The following is an 18,740-nucleotide window of genomic DNA, read 5'->3' on the forward strand; positions in this document are numbered from 1 at the left end:
GCTGGCTGCACACTGTACTACCACCTGTCAGAGATCCCTAATTCATACTGATACATTAAAGACCCTGAGAAGTCTTATTGTGACTTATGCAACCTAGCATTTCCGGACTCTATCCCCATGTGTCCTAGGACCCGATATCATCCCAGGGAACTAGGGCCCCTCAGAATACAGTCGCAGAAGTGTGGACTACTAGATGGTGTACCCAGGTCCACTGCAGGACAAGGTATGTGCACTGAAGGGTGTTTGTGGCACCCAGCCAAGGCCACATTTCCTTGCACTGACCATTTTACAGAGGCAGAGGTCTGATCTAAGCCACCAATAGCAATCCTTTGTGACAGAAACAGAAAATGAATGAGGCATCATACAGCTCACAAATGGTGCACAGAAGAGGTAACAGGCCAGGCGGGAGACCTGAGTTCCAATTGCAATACTGTGCTCACTACTGGCCACTAGGTAGGGGACCAAATCCTGCTGAGTTCTGCTTTCATTGTCTGCTTAATGGAGATAATGTTATTCTCAGAGCCGTTGTGAAGAATCATTGCGGTGATGCAAACAGAGGCGGATTATAAATTGTAAAGTCCTGTGCTGGCATTTGCTATATACATCATTACTTCTCTGCCTGCACTTCTAGGAGGGTGTGATCATGTTTTGACTGATCATAAGCCACTGCAGAGGTCCTCAAGCAGAATGGGTGGGTGGGCGGATGGGTAGATCAATCCCTAGCAAGACCCGGGATCAACAATAACTGGTTGAGCAGGTATAAATGAATGAATCGATTCTAACAAGCTCATTTGTCCCGTATCTCCCAGTCCCCAACTCGTAGAAGCAGCAGATTAGGAAGGACACATGAACACACACACACACACACACACGCAGGAGGGGAGAAAAAATTGGTTCTGGGCTGCTGGAGGCGGGTCTGTGGGCAGCAGACTGAAGGGTCAGGATGAGAAGAGCTAGAAACTGGCAAAGGCAGAAACTATTGAACAGGTGCAGCAGTCCAGGGTCACAGGGTGCGGGGGCCAACAGGTCTCAGCATGCCCAGCAAAGCAGTCAGTGTTCCCAAGGCCCATCCTGAGAGGTTAACTGTGTCAGCATTGTGCAGGGAAAGGAAATGATCAAACCTTTTCACAAGGTTTCCAAGCAAATCATTTAAATGGTTGTTTTTAAAGGGGACAGTGAGCAGAAGGAAGGCTTAAGGGCATAAGCTTTAGCTGTCTGGAAAAATTCTTCTTATATTTTTACACCAACTCATCAACATAGTCATGCATAGGACAAACATTTTATCTATCTGTCTGTCTGTCTAATCTATCTATCTATCTATCTATCTATCTATCTATCTATCTATCTATCTATCTATCTATCTGTTTTTAGGACATTTTTTAAGCGCCTACTGTGTGCCAGGCAAATGTGGTTAGGCAGGGGGTGGGGGCACAAGGCCTCTTCAAACAGCACCATGCATCAAAGACTGAGTAAATGAGGTATTGGGTCATTTGGTCACTCAAGGACAGAGAGGAAGGTGTTGGAGAAAAAAGCCACAGACAGAATGTCTGGAGGAGCAAGTTGAACTACTACATGACCTCAGGCAAGTCATCTTCCTTCTGTGAGCCTCCCCCTTCCCATTGGTAAAGTGGGCTAATAATAAAAAGCAAGAAAACTACTACGTTGTACCAGGCACTGGACCAGTGGTTACAGATCTTATCTCATCTAAAATGCACAGCCAGAGAGACAGCTATTGCTATTTGTTGTAGGGAATGATTGTCCCTTTTATAGATGAGCAAACTGAGGCTCAGCTGGTTACTCACTTGCCTGAGGGCAGAATTGGTGTAAGAGCCAGAACTTAACTCCAGATTGTCCGATTCCAGAGCTCACCCTCCCCTTGCCTTCCCAAATAAGTCCCATGCCGCCTCTCACAGATTGCCATGAAAATTCAGTGAGTTCGTGGATATCAAAACACTTTATAAAGGTAAACTATTATGTGTCCAAAGCCAACAAGAAAGAAGTCTTGATTCCTCCCTGAAACCAAACACTGAAGTTCATGGGTGCATTCAGAACTGGCTGCAACCCAGAACTCCTGGGTTCCTGATCGCTCCGTTTCCTGAGTTCCTTAGCCAACTTCTTCCCAGGGAAAGGGACCCAGTTAATCACCCACAGCCCATAGGGCCCCCTCCCATACCAGAAACGTCCAGCTCATAACCACCTGGCTCCCCTGTCCTCCCCGATGGCATAGGCTAGCCCTGGTGCCACGGAGGCTCCCTCACTGCTCCCCACTGACAACTGTGGGACCTCAGGCCAATCGTCTCATCTCTTCATGGCCCCGGTTCTCACCGACAAAATGAGGGATTAAAGCACATTTCACACGGGAAGAGAGGAACTCCAATGAAGGACACACCTGACCTTAAGTTGGATGAGTTTAGCTGGGTGGGTAGAAGGAGATCCAGGCTCTCAAAATCCCTGGTCTGAGGAAGGCACTATTTCACCCACCAGGAATCCCAGTTCACTGCCTGCCCATGGAAGCCCTGGTCTGAGTTGGACCCGGCTCCTACCACCAGCAGCTAACAGCAGGACATTAATCTGCAGGATTCCCAGACTGGCTGGGGCCAAGGTTGGGGAGAAAAGGGGTCTTCCAGCTGAACTGAATACATTTTCACTGAAGAGACTGGCCTCCAGGGCACAGACATCCTCACAGGCCTACTGTGGCTCGGAGAGGTTGCTAACTGGCTTCAGGTCACACAGCAAGCCATGGGTCAAGTGGGTGCTGGGACTCATACCTTCTAGGCCCAGCCCAGGACTCTCTTCATTGCCCTAGGGTCATCCCTTTGGAGCATGGATGAAGCAAGTGTGAACAGTAAAGATGACGTGCCACCCCCACTCCACATTGGTCAGGAAGTGCTGGCCGTTGATAGCTGGGACCCAAAGCCACAAGGTGAAAATGGACATCCAAGTCACTCCATTCCTTGCCTTACTACAGGTACTGATGGAGCACATTTGTATAGAGGATGAACTCGGTCAACAAGAGGAAGGCAGTTCCAGTTCCAGAATAATGGACTTAAGTTAGACTTAAGAAAGAACTTCCTGAGGCGACATTAAAAATGGACAGTACACACAGAAAGGGAGCAGGATGAGGGTGGTTGTAGAGTCTCCTCTAAAATACGAGATGTGCTCTTACCCATTATGTCATTTTTAGCTTCAAAACAGACATAGAAGGTATAAATGTTACTGCCTCATTTTATAGGGACACAACCGAGGCTCAGAGAGGTTAAGTGACTTGCCCAGCGTCAAGCTCTGCTCAAAAAAGGCAGTGCTAGGCTTCAAAGCCAGGACTGACTGAGAAGACCACACACCTCTCTTCTTAGGAAGGCCTCTGAGAAGCCACCACGGGCATCTTATGGGTCCTCCTAAGATGCCCAGGGGTGAGCTGCTGGAGATGCCAAAGCATTCCTGTGGGGGAGGAGAGGGAGTGTTCAGTGGTAGGCCTGCCCAGCTGCCCTCAAGACACCATTCTCTGGGGGCTTCACCGGGGCTTTCCATGCAGTGCGCCCCAATATATCTCCCCATTTCCCACATCGTGGGCCCTATGGTGTTGGCCCAGCAATGCCTGCGTGGTCTGCCTGGCCCCAAACTCCCCTTACCTGGTCTTTGTAGGCTCCTGCAGCCCACCTGAGCTCAGGGCAGCATGGCCTATTCTGGGGATCAGAGGCTGACGTGGGCCCAGGGCTGATCCCCCAAGATGCTGACGGCTGGCCAGCTCTAAGGAGAGAACGTAAGGTGGCTACACCAAAGTCAGCTCTTGGCTGAGGCACCTGAGCTCACCCGACACCAGCCTACCCGTGACCTTTGCTCCATTCTGGAGATAAAGCTGTCCCTGGCAAGGCCACCCACCAAGCCACCTGCAGCCTAATTTGAGGGAGGAGGCATGGACCAAGGCAGACCCCTTGGGTCCCTGACTTCTCTGTAGCCCCAGGGTGGAGAGGCAGCCTCACTCCTCCAGACACACTCAGCACATTGCATGTCATGGACCCAGCCCTAGGAGGGCTTGCCCCCATCCTACAGATAGGAAAATGGAGGGTCAGAAAAGGCAAGCGACTTGCCCAAAGAACCAAGAAGAAACTGAGCCAGGATTCAAACCCAGGCCAGCCCAATTCTAGAAACTGCATATTTCCTACCATATCACTCTACCTTCGAGGACTTGCTGTGCACCCTGAGTGCTGGACGCCCCATTCCCTACTACAGCCCTAGGGCCATGCCTCTTTGCCTCATGCTTACTCTTCCCCCTTTCTACAATGCCTCTCCTGTCCAATTTGGACCAGTAAAGTCCTAGCCTACCTTCAAGACTAATTTCAAATGCTCCCTTCTCCATGAAGCCTCCTCAATTCCTCTCATTCTCCTCTGAGCTCCTGTGTTTTGCTTGTATCCTACTCTCAAGGCTGCCCAGCCTAGCCCATGAGGAAGAGAAGTGGACTGTGCCTTGACCACTCCCATCTATCCCCAGCCTCCAGGGCTCCTCCACAGCTGGAACAACCCGAGTCCTCTTCTTCCCAGCTCCCAGCATAGACTTGGGGGAAGAACTTGGAAACATCTAGTTCAACTGCTTTCTTTCATAGATGGGGCAACTGCAGCTTGATAGAGCGAGAGCCCACTTCTCACATGACATGGTTTGCAGGAGAGGATGGGGGTGGGGGTTGCGGGGTGGAAGGGCTGACAGGTAAGTGTCCACAATGTAGCAAGGCTGTGGGAACTGTCACAACCTTGTCACTGGATCAGAATCTAGACTGAGAGCGGCGACAGTCTCCATCCTTACACTGATGGTCCAGCCATGCACTGTTTGTTCTGGGCTCTGACTGTATTATTTGTGATGATGGTGAAGGCTGTCACTTACTGGGCACTTCTTGCTCGCCAGGCACCATCCTAAGCACCTAACATTGAGTCACTCTTTTAGTCTTCACAACAACCCTAGAAGTATTCAGTTATCTCTGCTTCAAAGATGAGGAAACCAAGGCACAGAGAGATCAAAGGGCACACTATATAGTTTCTCAGCCATATGATGGTGGAGTCAGGATTTCAGGAGAAAGTCTGGTTTCAGAGCCTGTGTTCTAACCACTATTCTACATTGCCTGCTTAAGAGGGACAGAAACATAGGTTGTTCAGGTGATCAGGTTGGAGAAAATTCAGATCCAGGTCCTTTGAGGACCAGTGCGGGCAGAGCTAGACAAAACGATGAGAATGGTGGGCAGGTGCCTGGGCACCAATATCGAAGGGATGCTAGGGCACCTCTGGAGAGGCAGAGATAAAAAGACAAGGTACTCCAGAACCCCTTTCCTGGAGAGGACTATGGCTGTTAGAATGCTTTGGCTTATATTTGGGGCGGGGGCGGAGACCCTCTTTGCCCAAGGAACAATACATGATCCTTAAACTGCATTCTAAGGAGAGTGAATCCTGAGGACTCCTTGGTTTCTGAATGACAGAATAAGGAATGTCTCCTGCTTGCCTTTCCAGATCCACTCTCCCACCTGCCTTGGGTCCTGGAGGTTGATCTCAATGGACTGCACTGAGCTCCATGCCTCTGGCTTCTGGGTAGGTTCACCTAATGGGAAGTCCCCATGGGAGACTGGAGGAAAGGAGATAGTTGGGTTTACTCCCTTGCTAGGCCCCCTGGGCTGACTGGTTCCCTCTACTATAGGCCACAGCCCTTGTCCACAGAGCTGACCACTTTCTCCCCAATACATATGAAATAACTGCTCCCAGGGGCTGCTAGCCCTGGTGCTGTACTCTCCTTTGTTCATCTGCTACACCCCTATTGGCAGAGCAGTTTACCCTGGGTGGACATACCCTCTCTGGCTGGGCCAGAGCAGGGGAAGCCAAGCAAGGCCGCCAAATGCCCTCAGGGCCTCCTCTAAATACATATGAAACAAGTGATTACAGAAGAGGAGTTTGCAGGGATGCCCAGGCCTCCCCCGTCTCAGCCTGGGCCTGACCAAGCACGTGAAGTGGACTGGGAACAGGACCCGGCCAGTGAAGGGAGGGGCAGGCGCAGAGTTCAGTGCCTAATGAGGATGATCCTGGGCAGTTTCTGAGTGCTCACTATATGGTAGGCACTGAGTTTTACACACCAAGCACTTCACTCGCTTCTCAGCACAACCCAAGGACATACATCCTATATACATATTTTACAGAAGAAAAAAACTGGTGCTAAAGAAACTGAAACGACTTGCCCAGGGTCAAATCGCCAGTAAGTGTCAAAGCCAGAACTCAAACAAAAGTTTTTCTGCCTCCAAAACCCATCCTGGTAACTACCTTGAAATAATTTTAGTGAACTAGCTTCCTACAGAGGCAGCTAACTTAAGTGGGGTCAATTATTGGTGAGGGCCAGACAGAGGCCTCCAGTGTCTCCCCAGTCTCCTCCTCTAGATTAAAAAAAAAAAAAAAAAAAAATCTCTGACATTTTTCAGTTCTCCCAGGTGGGACAGGGCCCCAAGCGGGTGGTGCAAATGGGTATCTGGTTGGAAAAACAAGCAGATTCAGACAAGGCTTCATTGTTAAGGAGAGCCAAACTCTTGGGCCATTAAAACAAAACCAAGCAAAACAAAATGCTTGCTGTCTTGTCTTATCTCTTAGAGACAAGGGAGACAGGGAAGGGCTCCAAGACTGGGTGTTGATCCCTTCCCCCACCAGCCATCATTTCGGAGACCCAGCCTCAGGTGGTGACGGCAGGAGGTACAGTACTGCAATGGGAAGTCCAGGGTCTGAGTCCAGCCTGGCTCTGCCTCTGTCTGTGACCATCTACTGTACACTGCTGATAAATGTGTCAGGCATTGTGCAAGTGCTTTCTGTGCATGGCCTTGTTTGATCTCTACGGCCCTTTTGGAGAGAGATTATTGTTACTTCTATTTTCGGATGAGGACACCAAGGCTCAGAGAAGACACCCAAGCAGAGAGCAGAGGATTGCTGGAACCCACGTGTACAGGACTATAAAGTTTTTCCACTCCCGTTTCTCTAGGCAGGGAGGTTCAGGGAGAGCAGTGCCACAGAGGAGGGAGTGGCCTGGAAGCAATAGGCTCTTTGTCATGAGATGTGCAGGTATCATCCTGGGGATGCTGTAGGAGGCTTGCCTCAAAAAGGCAGCTGGTGGTTCTCAGTCTTGGCTGCCCTGAGACATTACCTGGGGTGCTTTAAAAACAACTGATGCCTGGGTCTTGCCCTGGATTGTGGTGTGGGGCCCAGGTAGGACTTTTAAGAGTTTCCTCAATGATTCTAATGTGTACAGCAAAGTTTGAAAGCCATGGGCCCGGATGCCTACTATAGCCTCTCCTACCTCATAAGCTTCCCAACCACACACCTTCTGAAGGAGAGAAGGGCTTTACTACTCTGGTCCCATTTTACAGGAGGGGTAAAAAACCAGGCAAAATATAAGGGAAAAGGTTGTGTCCTCAAGGCTCTACAGCTAGCCACAAGTGCAAGCAGCGCAAGGGGACTCTGACTTCAGGGTGCCTCTGGGGTGACCTCCTTTAAGATACTTAGGGGGTCCTGGCTCCCCTGTCGTGGAAGAAAACTTTTTTTTGAGCCTCCTGGGTGGGAGGGTGAGAGGAATTCTTCATGACTTTTTTTTAATAGTCTTTTCATTCAAAGCTAAACAGCTGCGGGATCAATGTTGGAAGACCACCTCTGCTGGCGGGTGTGCCTTGGGAGCAAGAATATAAAAGAACTCCCGAGCAAGGCCTGTTTACTCTTTTCTGTAGGAGATTTGGTCCCAGACCTAGGAAGAGCTGGGATGCTCAGACAACAGCCCATACTTCCTCCCCACACCTACCTTCTTGCCTTCCTTGTGCCCTCAAAGCAGAATATCACAGATGGCGAGACAGTGTGAGGTGGTGGGAAGAGGGAGGCTTGTGGAGTCCAACAGAGCTGGGGGCTGCCCAAGTTCTACCCCGGTCCGCTATGCCGAGACAGGAACCACTATCCTCTGAGCTCATTCCTAGCACTGACCTCACGGCAGAGCCAGGTGCACGCATGTGTTAAATGATACTTTCAAACTCAGCTCTAGGAGCACCACCTCTAGGAGGCCTTTCCTGACTCCCTCTCCATCCAGTACTGGATAACCCCAGCCCCCTGGCCTTCCCTGCCCCATTCTATCACATTTTGTGTTGTCACTGTTTCTATGTCCTCCCATCTAGGCCGCCCATCCATTCATTGCACAAAGCAGCTGCCCTTTCCCTGGCATTCATTCCATACGCCCCTCTCAAGCACCTGTTCTCTTTCAGGCGCTTTGCTAGATGCTGGAGATACAGCCAAAAACAGCTAACATGCATTGAGTGCTTATTAGTACCAGGTATTTTTCTGAGTGCTTTATATGTATAATTCAGTTTAATCACAATCTTATGAAATAGGTGCTATAATTGTCCTGGTTTACAGATGGAGAAATGAGGCCCAGAGAGGTTAAATCATTTGCCCAAGTCACATGGCTAGTGCTTGCTTTCGGGCTGTGATTTAAGCATTACTCTGCACTACCATCCACAGACAATGATGGGGTCCGCCCCCACCTCGGGAGCTCACTCTTCACAATTTGGAAGTTCTGTATCTGTGTGTTTACTTGTTTAATGTCTGCTTCCCCCACAGACCAAAATCTCCAATCATATTACATTTTGAACAGGACCCAGATGGCTCCTCCCACCTGGGTCATTTCTGCTGTTAAGGCCTGAGAATAACCAGGTCTCTGGATTTCCCACTCCTAGCTCTAAACTTAGCTTGAAGCCTTCCATGTCTCTCAACTGCCTGCTCACTGGGAAGGCGGTAGGAATCGCAGGTATGCAAATCCCGTCTGACAGAGTCCTCCCCAGACAGCAAAGGGTCCTCCTCTGGTAAGTCCTCCCTGCCACCTGGCACACCCTCCTTCCTGGCATCACTAGCTGGACTCTTTAATCAGCTTCCTCCTGAGTCACTCATTCATGAGGCTACCAAGAGGACAGGCATGTGGACTCAGGCTGACAGAGTACCTCCCTCCCTTCATCCCATTTAACCCCCAAAGCACTTATTATCAGCCCCATTATACAAGTACAAAGATTGAGTGACTTGCCCAAGGGGCGGATCACGTTGCCTCTCCTGTGGGGGTTGCCACTTTGTGCCAGGCGTGCTGCCAGGCACTTTGGTGGTATAGAATCTAGTTCTGTCTGGCAAGGAAAGCTGACCTACACAGCCCCAGTTCACACACCATAGTCAGTGAGCGAAGGGTATGGATCTGCAGAGGAGGGTTGGATTCCTCCTGCTTGGGAAGAGTCCTGGAAGCTTCTAGGAAGAGGCATCTTCAAGCCTGGCTAGATTCCTCACTGCTCCACGCCCATGACCACCACAACAGGAGGACAGGTCACGCCTTGGCCTACAAAGCTCTGGTGCCCAGTGGGAACTTGCCACCGCCCTGGAGGCTGCAAAGGAAGGAGCAGCAGCTGCCCTGCCAGCTGCCCTGCCAATGACCCTGCTGTGTCCAGGCCAGCCTGCCTCCAACACTGCCAACCTGGCCTGGCCCAGCCGGCTCCCAATCACAGGGTCTCCTCTGCACAGCTAATGACCATGCTGCCAGCAACCCAGGGCACCGCCCTTCTTCAGAAAAGGCAGCAGCTAACTACAGAGCCTGCTGGCCCAGACAGCAACTAGGCCAAGAATCACAGCCGCCCGCCATACCACATCCTCTGGCCCTGATGCTGTGGTCTCCTCCTCTACCTTCCAGGGTCACAAAGGACACTGCAGAAGTTGGAGCTCCGGGAGCTCGGACACCACCACCCCACTCACTCACCTGTGAAAAAACAGGATCACAGAAGGGGCCTGATTCACCGCAAATCACACAACCAGCCAGTACAGGGACCCAGGGCCCTAGATGCCCAGCCACGGTTTCCTTGCGGGGCCCCGAGCTCACCCCAACACTTTTTTTAGCCTTAAGAAGACTCATTTCTAGGTTTTTTACATGCTAAATATGCTCTCAAGGTACTTAGGCAGAGTTGAGGAGACAGAATACCTTCTAAAAGCTGTCAAGCTGTCTGTTTAGTCGCAGAGAGGAGCACAGACTTCACTCTTCACTCCCCATTGTCTAGCTGTGTGACCTTGAGCAAGACAATGTACTTCTCTGAGCCCCAGTTTCTGGGAGATGACAATAGTTACCTCCCAGAGTTGTGAATGAGTGTCCATAAAGAGCTTAGCAGTGTCTGGCTCATAATAAGTAGTCAAAGCTTTAGTTGTTGTTAACATCATCATCACAGTATTATTAATGACTATGTGGATACATTCTATGAACTATAAAATATGATGCAATGGCAGATATCATTTATTACGATTACTGTGAAGTGTTAAAGATTCAGAGGGGGTGTGACCAGAGAGTTAAGTCAAGAATGTTTCTTGGGTAATGACTGAGTTGGGCCTTAACAGGTGGGGAGGTGAGCAGAAAAGAGGCAGGGATGGTGTTTCTGACAGGAGGAACCCCATAAGCATAGGGGCAGCAATAGGGCCACATGTGGTGTTTTTAGGAGACATTTATGAACAATTAGCCAGGGGTCCATGTAGTGGCTATAATGAGCAAGGCCTCGAATACACAACAAAGGGGCTTGGCGTCCATCTTACAGGCAAGAAGGAGCCACGCAGGTTTCTGAGTGGGCACTCCATGACATTTTCTGAACTGTGAATTCTGTCTGACTTTCAAGGCCCTCTACCCACCCCTCTTTTCCACACCCCTCGCTGACCCCACAGACCCCAGCATCACTACCCCAGAGTTCTCCCCGGTTCTCTGCTTACAGATCATCCCACTCCCCCACTCTCGACCCACTCCATGGTTCATGTTCACACTGAAGCACCCTTTCACTAAGTACCTATCTTGCCATGTGTTTTATATATATATGACCCGACAGTCACCCATAACTACCCCCACTTTGTAAAGGAGCAAATGACCTGGCAGGATTAGGTGTCTTGCTCATAATCTCAGAGTGAGTAAGTGGCACAGCCTGGAACTGGTGTCAGGACCCCTACTGTCTACATCAAGTTGCCTCCAGTTCCAGCCCAGACACCTTCCTCCTTGATGAAGCCTTCCAGAGTTACTCCAGTCTTCAAGGGGCCTCTCTCTGCCACATCTCATCACCTATTTGGAATCAGAGGCCCACAGCTTGACCCTAACTCAGCTAGTTTGGTTTCCATTATTTTCTACGGGTTCACCTGGCCTGCCAACAGGAGAGAGCCAGAGTTAATAATATAGCTCACTTTCTTCTGGTCCTCTCTCCCTCACCACCATATCCAAGACTTCTTATAGCCCTAACAGGAACTACCCACCTCCTGGGGGTAGGGGGTGGGATCAAGGGCTGGCTAAGCATAGAGCAATTTCCTTGAGCCCGCCTCCCAGCATGAGGAGACCCATAAATTATTCACTGCACTTTTGTGCCCAAGGGAAGCCAGACAATGAGCCTAAGTGAATGAACACCAGCTCCCCACAATCCTGGCCCTGGGGTTGGAGAGTCAGGATCCAGAGCCCCTCGCCAGGGTCCTCAAGCAGATTTTAGAGGGCTATGAGACCAGGAAGGTAGCACAGGGGAGCCTGACCCACATAGGATTCCCAGCTGAGTAAACCCAGGTGTGTGTGCCTGCAACAGTAGTCTGCATTCTAATCTAAGGCAAGTCTGAGAATTTTCCCAGATTTTCTAGTCAAAATTCAAGCTTCCTTTCCTTATAGGGAAGGAAATAGATATTTGGCCAACCATTGTATATTTATATCTCAGTCCTCACAACAACCTCATAAAGGAGGAATTCTAATTTATAGAGAAGCTGGGGCTCCAAGGAGTGAAGTGATTTGTGCAAGGCCACATGGCCAGTGGGAGGTAGAGCAGATTCATGCCCACCTGGTCTGTCTCATCATTATCTGCCCATGCCACTTAGCTCACCCAATTGTGAGCTAGTGATCACACTGCCTTTTCCATCTGGGTAACTTCTGGGCATCTGGTATGCATTTGGCACCCAAACAGTTCCTGAAGCAAACACAAAGGCCCTGGGCAAGTGGTTTCACCCCTGAACCTCAGTTTCCCATTACAAGGTAGCCATCAATAACAAGCCCAGCCTTGGCAAACACAAAAAACTCTTTTAGCACTTGACAGTCTGCTGGATATGATGGCCACATTATCTGAATGGGTAACACACATCTGCCTTGACCCCATTTTATAGGTGAGGCTGGGCACCATGAATGCATCTGAGAAGTCCCAGGTGGCTCCCCAACACTGTTCTGCCTCATGCTTGAGGTTCTTTCCATCATACTATGAAATGAGATCATAGGTGTGAAATTATCTCATCAAAGAGGACTCTGTTTAGAGGCAGGGATTATTATGAGAATTTGAATCGCTAAGGATTAGGGGGTAGGTGGAATCCCAAGCCTCTCAGTCACCTTCTCTTGCAGTTCCCTTATCCCTCCACCCCCAGAGACTAAGCTTCTAGCCATCAGCAGACCTCTCCACCATCCTCCACCTCCCAGGGGCTTTCCAAGGTGGTTTCCCCAAGACTCCAGGAAGCCAGGCACGACAGGGGTTAACTAGTCTCAGCCAAGGCCACAGGACTCAGACCAAGGCCATATCCCCTCCCCCTCCCCACCTAGAACAAGAGCCTACAAAGTCCAGGCAAACCCTCTTTCACAACACCCCTCTCCCTGCACGGTCAGGAGGGCGGTAAGTAGCAGAAAGAGCCCCCTACCTGGGAATCCAGACATCTGAGACTGTGCCCCCAGCCCTGGCAGCCCCAACCTTGAAACCTAGAGCAAGCCCTCCCCTCCTGGGCTAGAGGTGTCTCGCAGGTTCCTCTGCCCAGGAGAGGCTAAGGTCAACCTTTAGTCTGGGCCAAAGGCTATGGGGCTGCTGGCATGTCTTGAGCCCCAGCACCAACCACAGAGACTCTCACAATAGCTTCATATGTGGTCACCCTGACCTCAAATCATGGGTGGGAAAACCCCAACTACCCACCCAGAAGATGCTAACTGGGGAGGGGGTGTGAATACCTTGAAAGATATTTGGGAAGGTTTTCTCAAGTACACTTGTGGTGGGACCACTCACTGGCAGCTTTAGGACCTCTGATAATTGGCACTTCCCCACTGAGGCCCCTTAGTAATGTGAAAGATGTGAGCTGGGTGAGTGCTAAGGGGCCTCATCTCCTCCAGCTCTGATGGGTTCTGACTTGGTGACGTCTACAGTGAGTTTCCTCAACAGATAAGCAGCGTCTCAGGACCTCCAGAGTGCCTCAAAGATCCTGGAGCGGGGCAAGCAAGGGCCAAGGGCTGCTGCTCTCCAGTCCTGGGCCCATAGGGAGGGGAACTGTGAAAGTGGGAAGCTTCCTACCTCTGCCCTCAACTTTGGGTCACCTTTCCTGGGAGGTGACACAGCCATGGAGTTGGAGAGAAAGAGGTCAGGAAAAGCCACCTCCCCAGCCTCAAGATCAGCTCTAGAATACCCCCGTGGCCCCACCTTGACCCTTCCCCCACCTCCTGCCTTCCTCTCTTTTTACTCTTCATTTTCTGCTTCTTTCCGTCTCCAACCTATCTCACCGTAGAATAAACGAGCAGGGTCACTTAACCCCATTGAGTCTCAGTTTACCCACCCGTAAGCGCCTATAACAGTACACGACACCTTTTATCTCACGGAGCCTTAGTGAGGGACCACTTGCACAAGGGTGGGGCGTGGACTCGCACACAATGGGCGCTCGGTAAGTGCCCGTTTTTTCCCTGCCCCACTTTCCCGCGCCCCCTCCCAGCCAGTTTCAGCCTCAGCTAGTGCCCAGCACACCCCCGCAACTGGCCCCCACTCTGCCGGATCCGGCAAGAGGCTGCCCTAGCCCCGGCATCCGGGGCTCTCTCACCTGCAGCTCTCGGCTCTCGCCAGCCGCCGGGGCAGAAGGGCCCGTGTTCTCTTTGGGGCAAGCCCCTCGCCCCTCGCCTGGGACAGCAGGAAGGTGGCAACTTCAGCTCACAGCACCACCCCGGTTCGGTTCTGTCAGACTGTCCAGCCCGCGTGGGACCGCTCACGGGGCGCTGGACCCGGGCCGGGGCTTCCTGGGCGAAGCAGCACCGTGTCGGAGGCAGCTGCAGGTCCGGGTCTCGGGTTAACAGAGTCTGGGGGTTGTCCGGGCTCCTTAGCTCTCAATCGGGGCCCTGGGGACACCCTGCGTTAACCCCGGACGGAGGGCTGGGGGCTCCAACACACACTATAGAAAGGCTGGGAACGAGCCCGCAACCGTGGATCGGTATGGTGGGCCAGGAGAGTCTCGCCCAGGTGCACTGGATCAGGGTCGGGGGCTCCAAGCGTCCCGTCCACGGTGCCCCGGACCGCAGGGCTGAGAGGGTCCGGGCGCGGAACCCGGGGCCAGGGCAATCGGGGCAGGTCAGGACGCCAGCGAGGAGCCGCCGCGGCCGGAGCTGGACGGAGAAGTCTTTCTAGGTCCGGACTCTGCTCGCTCTGAAAAATGGGGCGGACCTCGGTGCGGCGGCTGACTCCCGAGCTCCGGACCGCGGCTCTACTTCCTCCTCTTCTCCCGGCTCGCACGCCGCTCGTTCAGCTCCGCGCTGCAGCCGCCGCCACCCCAACCGCTGTCATTCCCGTCGCCTACCCCCACAGGAGCTGCGGCCGGGGCCGGAGCCGAGACGAGCCGAGGCAGCGCCGCCCAGCGCCCGAGAGCAGGCCAGCACCGCCCCGCCCGAACGGGGCGGAGTCAGCCCGAGACCCCGCCCCTCGCCCGGCCCGGGGGCAAGGGGCGGGGCGCGCTCCAGATTCCCTCCCTGCCCCGCGCCGTCAGGCGGCAGGAGCCAATGGGACAGTGGGAAAAGAGCGGAGCTCTGCGCAACGCGGACTCTACCTCGGAGGGGGCGGGGCGGACAGTGGAGATGTGAGGCTGGGTACCTGGCAGTGCAGGCGGGTTGCGCGGTTTTAAAGAGCGGAGCGGGAGGGAGGGTAACGTGGGGACCCGGATGGAAGGAGAAGTGAAGAGGACCGATCTGTCTGGGACCGGGGCGTGGAGACAATCCTTGTGTGGGAGAGGGGGAGTCATGGGATAGGAACAGGGGTCATGTTAGGGAAAGCAGCCGGGTGGAGGCGAGACGGGTTATCCAGGGTAGTAGAATCTTCAGGGATAGCACAGCCCTCGAGAGTGGTGAGAAACAGCTCTCACAGGACTCTCCCTCTCCAGCTTCTAGGGCTCAGCGCGAGGCGGTGAGTGTTAGATGCTGTGAAATACTCAGATGTCAGAAAGCGGTGAAAAATAAGTTTTTGAAAATAAAGAGTGGGTCTTTCTTAATAAGCATTTCCCCCTTTTCAGCCCCCGTCCGCGAGGAGGAACATCGTTATCAGTTTTAAAAATATGAAGTCAAGAGAGAGGTGTGTGAATGACTTTCTGCCCTCAGCTCCTGACCCTCCACTCCCCAAGCGCCTTAGAGCAGGAGCCGTGTCTGATTTATAGCACCCTGCACAGGGTAAGGCACAAACCCGGCATTGGAGGGTTTTGATGAATGAAGGAGTGAATGTTGAATGTGCTGCTGGGGCCATGTGAAAGCCACTAAATGGCCTGGGGAGCGAAGGAATGGAAGGCCACACTGTACAGCTTTTCTGTAAGCCTCACACCAACCTTATGCAGTAGGTACCCCATTTCACTCATGAGGACACCAAAGCATGGAGAGGTCAAGTGATGTTCCCAAGACCATATAGCTGGCACAGGATTCTATCCACTCATCATTATCGCATTCTAGGACAAAACTGCGTGGCTTTCAACAGGTTACTGGACCTCTCTGATCCTCTAGTTCCTCATCTGTAAAAGGGCAAAAAGATGCTGCCACTTATCAGAGACCCGGCAGGCATCAGGCTTCAAAGGATAGAAGGAAGGCTATTCTTGGTAGAGGAAACAGCATGTACAAAGGCATGAAGTCTGAAAGAAAACTTCTGGGGACCCCTGGCCTATTCTGGGGGGCATTAGAAGAGGCTTCCCTGAGGGAGTGACAGGCAAGCTCAAGCCAAAAGTAGGGGTTAGCTAGGTTAGGAGGGAACCTCAGGAATGAACAGTGCTCTGGGCAGAGGCCAGTCTGGGCAAAACCCTGGAGGTGAGGGACAGCATTGCTTTGTTGGAGAATACAGACATATTTAGGGTGGCTAGAGCTCCCAGGGAAGGGACAGCAGAACTGATGGGAAGAGAAAAGTGTGGAGAGGCAAGTTGAGCCAAGCAGAAGGGAGTTCAGACTTTATTCTAAGGGCCAAGAACTCTTTTGGGGTCTTACTCATGACCCTGAACCCAGCAGAATTATGTTGAGGCCCTAGTCATAAAGACCCTGAGTCTGGACTCACTGGTTGTCGGAAGGAATGCCCTGGGAAGTTTTGAAGCCAGGTATTACTATAGGAAAGACAGAGCTTTATAGGGAAACCAGGTAGCGTGAAAACATTTAAAGCCCACAAGAGGCAAATCATGTGGGGCCTGCATGATGACGAGATGGAGTCCTTAGTGAGGCCTGGACCCAGAAACTCTGTCCTATTTCCTCTTTAGAGAGCACCAGCCTTTAAATTGGTTGGAAGAACAAGGAAGAGGCTAAGCTGGAGGCTGAAGTCGAGGCTGAAGGGGTGCCCTTTCCTAGCCAAGCCCAGGGGTGGGGGTGGGGAGGTTGGCCCCAGGAAGCTCCCACTGGTGGTTGCAGCCTCAGCACTGGCAGAATGCTATTTTGCCTTATGTGTTGAGCTTGATAATCATGCTATGAAACCTTGTGACTTCTCCCTCTGCTTAGAACCTTCTGGGGCCCAATTGCCAGCATAATCAAGTCCTAAATCCCTAGCCTGGTATTCTATCCCTTCCATTATTGCTCTCTGCCAACCCAACCATCTTCGCCTTCTAGTTGCTTCCCTCTCCCCTCGCACCAAACTTCTTTCCACGCTATCCACAGGCAGGATGCAGTTTCTTCTTTCTGTGTGGTTGTTCCTACTTTTCCCTTTGTCTGGGAGCCAGTGGTCCCCTTCTCTCCTGAGTTCATTCCTACTTCCCTACTGGACTGAGGGAAGAAACTTTGGGGCAAATGCCCATCTGTCCTCTTCACTGCTCCATCCTTGGAGCCTGGCACATAGTAGGTGCTCAGTAAATAATTGTTGAATGAATGCTCTATTTCTCAAATCAAGTGTCTCCTCCTCTGAGAAACCTTCCTGGGCTCCCCTAGGAAGCCTGTCTTTAGTGTGGAATCTCTCAGCTTGAAGGGTCTGTAATTACATCTTTCATGTCTAGTTGGCCCCATGGGCAAGGAGCACCTCCGTGGCAGTGCGTCCCCACCCACCCCCAACCAGCAGAGTGCCAGCAGGCCCTTGTAAGACCTCAGCATTAGGAGATGAATGAGGCCCTCAGAGAGCAGTTCTCTGCCACCCCTGCTGCGAGAGCCTCCTGAGCGGGTCAGACGGCCAGAATGAAAAGGAGGCTTTCAGAACAGACCTTCCATGGCCCCTGAGGCCTGGGAGAGGAGTGCCCAAGGTCTCCAGGAGGTGACCAGCACAGGGTTCTCAGACAGCCCACATTTGCCCTCTGGCTACCCTCCCAGGGAGAGGAAGTCTCCTGACCTGGGAGAATCAGGCCTTTTTGTGGCCAGAGAGGCCCACAAAGCATGACAGAGGCATGGTCACTGCGGTTTGTCTGGGAGAGTGATTGAGGGTTCAGAGGCATCTCTGAACCTGAGTCTCCAGGGGGCTGACAGAAAAGGCTAGCCTTTTCAGCCTGGTGCCCCACCATTCTGAGAAGCTTCCAGCCTCCTTATATTTTCACCAGAGGAGGACTAACAGTGAGGCTACTGCAGCTTCAGTTCTGTTACATGGCTTCCTGATCTCATCACAAATGAACGTTCACTTTTGTGCCTACATTTATATTAGGAATTTGGCATTCTCTTTCTTAATAGAGCCACCGAATTGTATAAGACTTCACATCCTGTGAGATCGACTTCCAACAAATCCTTACCATGCACTCACTATGCAGGCACTGTGCTGGGTGCTGGCGGGGGATACCATGGAGCATCAGGCAGATGCTGCCCTGCCCTCCTACACTTTTTGCTGGGGTCGGTGGTTCAGCTGAACTCCTGGCCCTCACAGTACAGCCTGCTTTCCTTCTTGTCTGCCTCTGCCAGCCTGGAATCCTTTCCCCAGCCCTCCTGCCTGCATGTGCCGCACTCAGCCCCTGGAATTTTCTTCATTCTTCACCCAGTACACAAGTTGACCTCTCTAGAAAGCCTGCCCAACTCCCCTGTGGGAAGCACGGCATTGTCCATTGGAGCTGGTGACGCTGTAGGTTCTTTATGCCTCTCTTGGGACACTGATCCTTTCAGATCTTAGGCTGTTTGTGGGTCAGTTCCCCACCAGAGTATAAACTTCTAGAGGGCAAGGGATGGAATCTCTGTGCCCCAGGTCATCTCATATTTTCCAATCATCCCTGAGCTGAACGAAGTCCTAGAACAAAGGACAACGAGGGATGAGACAATCAAGGAGCCCCCAGTCCCAGGGCTCTCTGCTATGGTGTGTGCAGAGTACCCAGGGAACATAGAAGTTTGCAGGGGGAGGGCAAGTCAAGGTTGAGGGCAGCTTCACAGGGAAGGTGACACTTGATTGGCTCTCTAAGGGTTGGCACAATTTGTCAGGATAAGGAGAGAAGAGTCTTCTAGGCAGAGGGAACACTGAGCACAAGAGTATGGAAGTGGGAACAGGCTGGTGATTGGTGAGAAGTTTGGCGTGTTTGAGGGAACAGGA

The 18,740-nt window shown here is 52.0% G+C and overlaps 1 protein-coding gene across 8 annotated transcripts in view; it reads right to left on the reverse strand.

Moving 5' to 3' along the window:
- The window catches only part of GDPD5 (glycerophosphodiester phosphodiesterase domain containing 5), an 86,126-nt gene extending 71,460 nt beyond the window's left edge, over window positions 1–14,666 (reverse strand). For all 8 annotated transcript variants that reach the window (XM_015600643.2, XM_015600638.2, XM_025042789.1 and 5 more), the window contains exon 1: window positions 13,855–14,666. The gene's annotated coding sequence lies outside the window, so the exon portion shown is untranslated. The remainder of the gene's footprint in view (window positions 1–13,854) is intronic.
- Between the last annotated feature and the right edge of the window lie 4,074 nt (window positions 14,667–18,740).

This window comes from Pteropus alecto, unplaced genomic scaffold, assembly GCF_000325575.1.
Source record: "Pteropus alecto unplaced genomic scaffold, ASM32557v1 scaffold7, whole genome shotgun sequence".
Classification (NCBI taxonomy): Eukaryota; Metazoa; Chordata; class Mammalia; order Chiroptera; family Pteropodidae; genus Pteropus; species Pteropus alecto.